Raw genomic sequence first — 11,922 nt, forward strand, 5'->3', positions numbered from 1 at the left:
GAAAGCAAAAATACTGTTAATAAAATAATTATTAACTGTAACAATAAGATAATAATAACTATCATTCAAAACAGGAAAGAGATTTCTGAGGTTTAGCATTTAGTATAGTAAGCATAAGGGAAATCAATTTTTAGTGTCTAACACAAGGATATGATGATTTTTGAAAAGATGCAATAAATGATTATTTACTCACCTGATTAGTGGCACTAAATAAGAAATAAAGTAGTAAGAAAAAAACACGACTAATTATTTCTGTTTATTTTTTTTAAATAACCATTATTTTACAATAATATCTTAAACATTTAACAACTTAGTAAACTGTGTAAAAAGCAGATACATTATTTCTAAAAAGCATACCTTATGCACTATTTGTATTTTATACTGTGACCGAAAAATGAATAATTTGGTGAACTGTTCAGTCTGAAATGTTTAATGCCATTACTGACTGACATTGTTCTAAATGACCGCATCTCGTCTCATCTTTTGGATATTTTCTGGTCTTCTTACAGTTCTCGATGGTCTAACAAATTTGTAAACTGAAATCTTTCAGCCCACTTAATATCAGTATAACAAGAAGGAACTCTTCCTTGCTGAGTCATTTTAAAGTTAATGTAAAATCATTTTTGCATCCTGCTACAGGTTTAGGTTCATTGTATGACATAATTGGGAACATGCACTAAAATACCTACCAGTTGTTCATGGCCAGTGCAGCTACTTTCAGTATACAACATATATACCCTAACTCTATTCACTCACCCTTCATAACACCCTAAAAAATGCATCCTCTAACTTAATTTTGACATTTCAAACTAGTACTGCAGTTCCTTCATCTCACAAGCATGTCATTCCTTCCCTCATCTCATCTCCATTTTTTAAATGTGTTGTTGCTTGTCAGTTATCTCAGTTTGAATGCTTCATGGGCTGTGAGAGGGCTGCGAGTGTGTGAAATAATTTTTATATGTTCATTCTATAATATACTATATACTAATATAATAAATAAAAACAACCTGTGATGCATCAATGGCATTGTTTTACATATAGCCAAAAGAAAATAGGTAAATAGTATCATTAATCACTGAATTCGCACTTGTACAAACTTGGCTAATTTGACATGACACATTACAAACATGTCTGTGATTTTCTTTGGGTTGTGACCCACAATTTAAAAAAAGAACACTGCACTAAAGTAAGCAGAATGAGTAGTGGACAAGTAAAATTATTCATGTCCTTAAGTGCTAGTTAGAACCTTTCATTCTATATTTAATTTGATCAATGATGGGATATTTATTTAACACATCTCTCTATTATAAAAAAAAAAAATCCTGTGGAATGAATAACTGACTAGTAGACGATACGTGATCTTCACGTTAAGATCATGAAAGACAAATAAAAGAACTGTGAGACGAAAGAGAATGGGCAAAAAAAAAAAAACAGTAAAGGGAAACGGCACACACAGATACAGGTGTCTCAGTGCACATCATTCAATGCACAAAATGTAGATTTACACAATAATGGAACATACACTATGAGAATCTGTGGACCCACTTTTTAACCATTGTTTTTAGAACGTCACGTGAGACCAGGCAGTGAGTCATCATTTAAAACAAGTCCACAGACATCTAACCCTAGCAGTTGTTGGATTACATCTGTCAGACGAGCATCATGTGCTCCCTGCTCTTAAAACAACGACAAGAGACGTGCAGCTCGCCAGCAGTAGGAAGACCGCAGATGATGCGACGGCATATCCTTAGCATGCATTCAGCTGCCCCTCCCCCCTTCACAAAGTGAACAGCGTTATACGTCTGGCAAGGAAGAGATGTAACCACGCATGGGGCCGAAAATAAAGGACAAGTATTGTTTTTACAAAAATTTTTAAAGTAAAATTGAAAATAATGCATATGTAACAATTCCCAAGAAAATAACAATCTCTTTAAATTGTATATTGCCTGCCTAAGGTAAAGTCATCCCTGATGTATGATCGCAAGAATCATAGGAAAGAGGGGTCCTTTCATCGGATTAGCGCTATTTCAGATGTGGAATGGCCAAATGGGAGAGGCCACTTGATGAATGAGGTCTCCAGGACTCTAAACAAATTCAAATCATATTATTTGATATCATCTAATGTGAAATTCTACTCCGTACTTCTAGAATTTTTATTTTTATACTGTATTGAGGATTTATTATGTTCTATGTATTGTACTGTATTGTATTGACCCCCTTCTTTTTGACACCCACTGCATGCCCAACCTACCTGGAAAGGGGTATCTCTTTGAAGTGCCTTTCCCAAGGTTTCTTTGATTTTTTTCCCTACTAGGGTTTTTTTGGGAGTATTTTCTGGTCTTCTTAGAGGGTCAAGGCTGGGGTGCTGTCAGGAGGCAGGCCCTGTTAAAGCCCATTGTGGCACTTCTTGTGTGATTTTGGGCTATACAAAAAATAAATTGTATTGTATTGTATATCCGGTAAAACAAACACGGTGGTGGACGAGCGAAGTGAGCAGGGGGCAGAGCCCCCTAGTTTTAATATAAATATTAGATTTGAAAAAGGCATACATACAGTCTTAGTCCCGCCAACAAAACTTTTGTGTTGTAGTTAAATGAGTAGATACAGATGGAAAAAAATTACTAATGGTACAGTATGTCTGTAAGAGATTCTGAGGGAGTCACTGTGTGTGATCACCGCTTTAAGTTTGAACTTTATCTCTCCAGATCATTCTCCATTCTAAGATATTTGCCATATGTATAGAACAAAGTAAAACCAAAAAGAAAAATGGTGCTGCTAAATAACAATCATGTATTATAACACTAAGCTTTGCAGCATGAACAATACAAACGTAAAGGTAAAGTTGTGGGCTCCTTGGTTAATCTTTCTTTCACTTTGACTTTTTTAAAATCTTTTTCTATAGTTTTTGTTCACTTGGAAAATTAATATACAATACATACTGTATCTGGTAAGTGGAACCTACTGAGTTTTCTGACGGTTCACATTTACCTGTGTTATATTTATTGGACCTATGTTATCTTGTCTGCCATTTCATGAAGTACCTGCAGTTTGTATGGCTTCAACACATTTCATAACCAGAATGTGTTGACCTATGAAAAAACACACAAAAGAGAACTGAACAACAAATATTTCCAGGTATACCCTTGTCCGACCTTAAATTTTCTAAACTCACTTAATCAAAGTCTATCCCAAAATAAATGGCTAATAATAATTCTTGAATCTTGGGGCAAATGATGGAGAATCTTATAATGAAACTACACATAGCAATACAAGATATAGAATATGTACAGTATACCAGAGACGATGATACAATATATAGTATTGTTTAAAATAAGAGTCTGCAGTACAGCAGTCTTGCATCAGTGAAGTGAAGATCAGTGTTCTTCAGGATTTCATCATTGTTGAAAAGGAATTGTATCTAATGGAACTTTGGGACAAGGTGTTCATTAAGGTTGGGCCTGTGTAAATTTGAAGACTCCTGCTCCTGATTGACTGTTGGTCCAGGTTAATCAGTTGTTGGTGAGAATAACATTTCTACTAATTCTGAAATTACTACAATGTCTAGTAAACTTTAAATCTCTGACTTCATGAACATATTTAACATAGTTTTCTGGAAAATACTCCCTAAACTGCTCCCGTGTTTTGTGTCATTTATGGTTTGTTTACATTTGTCCTTATGTGTGATTGTGATGTTTTTAAATTTAAAAGATCTTATTAAATATTACTATGAGAAACCTTTTCTGAGACAGAGTTGCGATTGGTGCCAGTGTTTTATACAACATGGTTGGCGTGGCATGGTTTATCTTTTAATAATCATAATTATACTTCTTTTCAGAAGTGGTTCCCTGGTGTTGGGTTATTGTTACAATTTTTACTCTTTATTTTTTGTAAAATCCAATTATTAAAATAATTTATTTGACTACTGTACAAGATGAGTTTTTCTGTGAACAGAGGAACATTTCATGTTGCAGTTTCTCCTCCCTATAAATATATTCTCTGTTAAAAATTTGTTTTTTCTTAACCTGCCATGAAACTCAATCTATTCTGAAGAGGTTTTGTGAAGATTACTTTCCCCCAGTCTTTTGATTGTGCCACATAGCTACAGGTATAAACCCAGTAGACATGAAACTGAATTATTAAATGGCTAGTTTCCCTGTGAATTAACATGTACAATTTAGCACAGGTTCTTTTCAATCTGACTCTCTTATATTACAGTAGTTAATAAGGGCTTTATTAAGGAAAACTCCTTGGTTTCCTTGACCATGTGTCTTTTATGTGAATACTGAGACAATCTCTGAGTAGGGACCAAATTCACATCTTTGAAGCAAACCAACCTCTTATTTGAAAATATAAAGAAAATATTTCCTTGAGTGTCTGAATTTGTAACAAGTACAATTGCATGTAGAGAATTTGAAATATGAGTATGCAAATGAAAAGTCAGATGGGCAGAATTCTAATTTCACACTATGCTAACTCACTTTTATTCATCATTGAGAATGGCAAAAACGTTTCTAGTTTGATGCCTATGTGGAACAAATCCTTTTCCTACTTTCCAGCATTTTAAAATGAGTACAGGTAATAACATACTGTATGAACTCAAAAAAACTAAATTTGGTATTCATTGTCTTTCATAATAAATTGATTTCTGACTTTTAATTTGTTTCCTCCGAGACCACGGATTCCTCAGTTACTAAAATAAGGCTTCCGCATTTCACAAATCAGGATGTTGATCAACTTGATGGCCCTGTTACCATGACAACACATACGGATGTCCTAACTAAAACAAATGTAAGAAACACTTTAGATAAATTTTAGAAACCATACTGTAGATGACAGTCATTTAATTAGAGATTGCACAGACTAATGGGGGCTTTCATTTGATTTACTTGTTGTCGCAGAATCAGATAAAAGCAGTCATTCAGTCATTTTCAAATCTGTCTGTGGGGGTGTGCTGGAGTCTATCCCAGTCAGCATAGGGTGCAAAGCAGAAACAAACCCTGGACAGGGTGTTGGTCCATTGCAGGGTGAACACACATACACAGAAGGGCCACTTTAGTAACGCCAATCCACCTAACCTTTGGACTTTGGGAGGAAACCCACCCAGACACAGGGAGAACATGCACACCACACAGTGAGGACCTGGTCTCCTACTGTGAGATTGTACTGCTACCACTGTGCCATTGTGTTGCCCCAGACAAAAAAGTAAAAAACAAAATAAAAAAATTATATTATCAACAAGTAATAATGATTTGAATTTTTACAAGGGTCTTACCCCAATTTTAGTTTTGTTATCAGTTTTATATTTGTTATCATCCTTTATTGTTATTTGTCTTTTCCTAATCTTAAATTTGTTAACTACTTTTCCTCATTTGTTTGTTGTTGTGCTGTACTTAATCATCTTCATCCTGTAGTTAATAATGTAATTTGGTTAGGTGGAATGGGCCCTCAGATAATGCGGCCCTCAGGGCTGTAGTTACCTGAGGGATCTTTAAGTCACCTATTGGCATTAGCTTTACACATTGATGTTCTTAAGTGCTACTTTAATGCCCTTCCCATTAATACATTTAGCTTTTTCTTGTTTTGGATTTTCTATTTTCAGTTTATTTTCTATTTTTAGTTAATTAACTGAAGTATTAAATACTTTGATTAATTTCTTTAACCGATTCTTTTTTCTTTTTCTTTTTTTTTAAGGCATGTCATGGATATTGGTACAACAGACCATTTCTGAATATTTTTGATGTAAAAATACTGGTAAACACAACTAATGAGAAGCATATTGTTCAAAACTATTTTGATACATCTGCAGCTCCAAAGTCAGCTAATATTCTAAACCCTTAGTCTGAGTGTAGTTTTTGCCTTAATAAAGCTGGCAGTGTAACTAATAAGGTGGAACATTTTAATGCTGAGGTAAGTACTGCAGCTATCACAGTGGCCCTGGAAAAAAACACAGTGTTACTGCAGAAATGCTCAGAGCATGTACTTAGAAAAGCAAGGGTGAGGCTTCATGGTTATAGCCAATAGGATCAGTCGTTGCTAACCGGCTATTCTCAAGACACACCTACTTCCCCAATTCCAAACAGGAACACGCATCATTGACTCCAGTAACTCCACTGTTCAGAACTTAGTAAAAGTATTGTTATTTGCATTACATTTGCAATGGTCATGCAAATTGGAGAAAGATTTAAAACGTAACGTTTTTAAAGTGGTGCCTGTCTCTGCAGCAAGCTAGAAGCAACAGTGGGGGAAGTGCCCACTTAGTCTTTGCAAGAAGAATGTGATTGCTGTATTGTATTGTGTGCATGAAGGTTATGTATAAATTGACGGAAAAAAACATACTTTCACTAAGTTCTGAATTTTAAGTTGTCAGTAAATGATGCGCATTCTTGTTTGGAGGTGGGGAAGGAGGCATATCTTGCGATTGCCTGGCTAGCATTGACATCTCCCATTGGTTATAATAAGGAAGTCCCACTTTTGCTTCTCACCATCCGCAAACAAATCATTTTGGCACTAACGCTGCACAAAAACAATGCTAAAAATCATGTGACAAGAAAACTTAGCAAGACATGTCATGATTTAAATATAAGAAGCTGTAGAGCTGAGCGTAAATTGAGAAGAGCTAACCTAACAGTCCACTATGAAATACTGAAGACACAAATCACTAGAAATAACAATGCAGTCTTCCTTGAGAGGCAGTCCTATTTCTTTAAAATTATAAATGATAATGTTGGTAATTAAGAGTGTTATTCTCTACCATTGATCATCCTAAACCCAGCTTACTCAATGGAATGCCTCATAAAAGGTAAAGGTACTAGTGATACTTGTGAGACTTTTGCTATATATTTTAAACAAAAATAAATAAAATAAGAAATAATGTAGTACATCCTCACAAATTTTATCCTGGCAAATTCCAACATGGGGCGGCACAGTGGCACAGTGGGTAGCGCTGCTGCCTTGCAGTTAGGAGACACGGTTTTGCTTCCCGGGTCCACCCTGTGTGGAGTTTGCATGTTCTCCCCGTGTTTGCGTGGGTTTCCTCCGGGTACTCCGGTTTCCTCCCACAGTCCAAAGACATGTAGGTTAGGTGCATTGGTGATTCTAAATTGTCCCTAATGTGTGCTTGGTGTGTGTGCGCGCCCTGCGGTGGGCTGGCGCCCTGCCCGGGGTTTGTTGGCTGGGATTGTGACCCTGTAGTTAGGATATAGCAGGTTGGATAATGGATGGATGATGAAATTCCAACATGTTATTTCAAGTGAGTTACATTTTTTAAATAGATCTACCCGAACTTCATAGAAAAAGTTTTCAGCTGAAACCCTCCACCTGCCTTCTTGACCCAGTACCAACAAGCTTTTAAAAAGAAGTCTCTGGTGTCCTTACTGATAATGTACTTGAAATAGTGAACTCATTATTAGATATGGGCATCTTCCCTGACTGTCTAATGACTACAGTTGTTAAACCCCTGCTTAAGAAGAATAATCATGACTTTTCTGTCTTGCAGACATATTTCTAACCTGCCTTTCCTAAGTAAAATTCTAGAAAGGCAGGTTTTAAGCAGCGAAATTATTATTTGAATACACATCCAGTTTTTGACCAGTTTCAGTCAGGATTTAGAACAAATCATACTGTAGTACAGAAACTACACTGCTTAAAGTAGTAAACAATTTTCTGGTAATGTGGAGAGAGTCCATACTGTATATCTGGACTTGTTCTCTTAGACTTGAGTGCTGTATTTGACACCATAGACCACAGTATTCTTACAAACTGCCTTAGACAACATGTGGGCCTTTCTGGTAGAGTCTTAAATTGGTTTCGGTTTTATTTAATTGGCAGAAAATTCTTTGTACCACAAGGATCTATTCTGCGTCTGCTGTCTTTATCAATCTATGTGCTTCCATTAGGCCAGATTTCTCAAAGCGAAAGGTGAGCTACCACAATTATGCAGACAAAATGCAGCTTTACTTATTGATAGCGCCTGATGACTCTGATGCTCTTGGCTTTCCGATCCAATGTCTTAGCAGTATTTCTATATGGATAAGTAGTAACTTTCTCAAACTAAATAAGGAAAAAACAGAAATATTAGTTATTGGCAAATATGGAAATAGCGAGGGTATTAGTAATAAACTTGATCCCTTAGATATAAAAGTCAAGTTAGAGGTAAAGAATTTAGGGATAATCATGGATTCTCTCTTATAACATTACAAGATGCTGATTTTAGTCAACTAAACTACTTTAATTCACTTAATAACAGGAATACCTAAGAAAGACATCAATCAGTTGTAATTAGTTCAGAATGCAGGAGCCAGAATCTTTACTAGAAAAAGAAAATATGATCTCACCAGTTTTAGTATTGTTACTTGTGGTTACATGTGTCATTTGGAATTGACTGTAAGATACTACTAATGGTGTATAAAGCCTTAAATAATCTGGCTTCCTCCTACATTTTGGAATGTCTGTCCCCCTACACTCCAACTCATAACCTTAGTTTAAACCTTCCTGTTGAGAATTAATCCACAAAACATGTATGCGCTTAACTGCAAAAAGATGCTAAAATCTTTCAGATGAAAATACAAAAAGGCACATAAACCACTGGCAAAAATATTTAAAATACACAAAAGGGAAAATGCAAAAGTCATAACGTACAATGCTAAGCAAAGTGCTGTATCCAGTCTTCCTTTTATTTTCCTTTCTCCTCCCATCACATCACTGGTTGGCAAATAACATTTTACAGTAACTGATAGTTAAACGAGAGGTCAATAGCAAACTATATAAAAAGACAGGCCAGGATTTGACAGAACTATCATAAATGATTTTTTTTTTAAATGGGCTGCTGCTCCACCACTTGTCTGCCCTTTTGTCTGCCTTCATCATCTACGCAAACATCTACGCATCTATGTGTGTGTGTCTGTCTGGACCAGAAGTGAGGTGAAGTTAGGGTAAGGGGCTTTGCCTCCGAGGAAACAGAAAACTTGCCTAGCCACTAATAACACAAGCAAGGCAAGCACGTCGGCCACAATGCCTCTCTTCGGGCAGCCTCCACACCTCCTCTGTGCTTCATCCTGCCTCCTCCTGACTCCAGCCCTGAATGAATGGAGACGGCCCCTTTTATACAGTCCCCGGATGAGCCCCAGGTGTTCCCGGCATTCCTCCTCTGGCCATGCTCCAGCGTGGCGGAAGTGCCAGCTGTCCTCCCGGCAGCTCTCTGGGTGCCGTCCTAAATCTTCCCCCCAGCACTTCCTAGTGTGGCGGAAGTGCTGGGCTCCAGGGATATGCAGGCATTGGGGCGCTGCCTGGCGGTGGCCACGGGTCCCTACAGGGCTTCCAAGCCCTGTACCCGAGGCCCCCAACATAACCAGGACGGACGCCCCCTCGCGGTCTGGAGGAGGCACAAGCCCTCCTCTGGTCCTCCTGGGAGCCTGGCCGGGGACCACAATATATATACAGTTTCTGTCAATCATGGAGAATCCACTGCATCCACTGAATAGTATCATCTCCAGACAGAGGAGCATCTTCAGCGACAGACTGCTGTCACTGTCCTGCTCCACTGACAGACTCAGGAGATCGTTCCTCCCCCACACTATGCGACCCTTCAACTCCTCCCCTGAGGGGTAAACGTTAACATTATACAAAGTTATTGTCTGTTATACCTGCCTTGCACTCTCCACCTTGCATTTTTTAACTTGCACTGCATTTTTATTACTCTTTAATTAATATTGTTTTTATAAGTATGCTGCTGCTGGAGTATGTGAATTTCCCCTTGGGGATTAATAAAGTATCTATCTATCTATTTATCTATCTATCTAACCACAACAGCATCTTATTTTTGTTTCGGCCATTACCATTTTATGCAACGATGTGAATGCAGGTTACTAGGTAACAAGAACTGAAGGGTTGCATTCAGTGATGTTGTTGGAGAGAAAATATTTAAGCTAAAGTATAAATTAAAGTTTTGACTTTGATTTTGGTTCACCTTTTGGGTTTAGACATTTATTAGGCTTTTGTTCCATAGTTTTGACATTTGCTCATTTATTTACTTACAGTTCATCTTCTGATCTGTTTTCAATTTTTTTTTCATTGCATGCTGTTTTCCTTCCTTTGGAAGATCAGTGCTTTGGGTATTTTTTGGATTTTATTTTGGATTAAATAATATTTACCTACTATCATGTAAGCTTTGTTGTACGCTTTGCTTCCCTGTAACTGCATAATTACTTAATAATTTGCTACACAAGTTTTGATTATTCTCTTGTCTTAAATAAAAGTGTAGTCATTAAAATTTTGTCTTTGCTCTCAATATCTTGCTAGTGGTATTTAGTGCCACAGGGTCATCTTAACTTATGGACACAATAGGCAGTGCTGGGACCCCAGGAGCATAGGGACCCACAATGTCTGTGATGTCTATGTATGTTATCATATCCAATGTTTTACTGGCACCGTGTTCAATTATTAAAACTAGAATTCACAAATGATCATATACAGTAGCTCCTGTTTTGACGTCTTACCACTAACTGACATACTTTAACAGACTTGTCCTGTTACCATTAACTTTCTCCAGAACATTCACTGCAATCTCAAATGTAGGCCTGCATAAAATTTCAAAGATAAATAATTTAACTGTGTTGAACTCCCCCTGCAATTAATTCAAATATGCACTACTTCCTCTAGAACTTTGAAGTAATGAGATATATGAAAAATAAGACAACAGAACCTTATCATTATCTTTAAAACCTTGTACACTGTTTTACTTACACACATATCAGTTAAATGGCTAAACTTCAGAAGTTAAATGTTACTGGAACAGTTAAAATATGAAAAACAACAGAGTGCAAATATATACATTAAATTCAGCTACTTACAACTCTAAAACAATACTACCCAGAAATGTGACAAACACTTGCTGAGCTTAAGTCCATGTGTTATGAATTTGATTATGTTTTGGTTAGACTTCTATTCTAGGCATAACATTTAATAAAAGATATTGTTTTAAATTTATTTACAATTATTATTTCACATTATGACAGTGACATATTCCTGTGGCTATTTTAAATTTGTTTTAGCTGGTCACTGTTGTGTATCTGTCTTTAGGGCAGTTAATGGAGTGATGCATAATGTCATCCTGAAGCAACTATTTAAAACAGCAGATGGTATGCTCACTATCCTAGTTTTGGGATATTTTTGAAAAAAAAAAACAACAACTTTGTTGCATGATTTTATGTCAACTTGTAAAATCTGGTGTTGTAATTAATTGGAGAAATAAATAATGGAGGAAAGACAATTGGTGTAATATTTAGCAAACATATTATACAAAAGTTTCAAGAGGTCTCAAAATAGGGATGGTAATAGTGATGTAAATTAAATTTCTGAATGTAGCAAATATTTTCAGAGCCGACATTAGCAAAAGGTGATACACGTTTCTTTGTTGCCCAGAATGACAGTTACATCAGACTAAAGAACAAGTACAGTTTATTGCTAAAGTCAATTGCAGACATTGATAGCATTAGTCTGTACTTTTTTTAATTAAGGGCATATTATATTGAGTGTATTGGTTCTTTATATATAATTTATAAAAAATAAGTATGACATTAATAAAATGATACATGAAGAATTCTTAGAATTTATAAAACTAAGATTAGAACTGTATTAGAATGCATCTGCAAAAAGTGAAACTTAGTTTCATGCTGAAAAATAATAATAAAAAATATTTTCATATTCTATCAAACTTTCATTGTGTTTATCTTTTGTAGTGGATAAGAAAGAAAGCATCCAAAGATGAGAGGGGTTAGAGCAGTGTGAGGAAACAAAATAAGTGCAGAAAGATGTGAAGGGCTGAATGCTACATTAAATTCAAAAGGAAGCTCACTAAGAATGTGCACAAATAGAGGATTATATGGACATTCACTGCTTGGGTACATAGTAAAGCTGAACATTTGT

Source organism: Polypterus senegalus, chromosome 3 (assembly GCF_016835505.1).
Source record: "Polypterus senegalus isolate Bchr_013 chromosome 3, ASM1683550v1, whole genome shotgun sequence".
Taxonomy (NCBI): Eukaryota; Metazoa; Chordata; class Cladistia; order Polypteriformes; family Polypteridae; genus Polypterus; species Polypterus senegalus.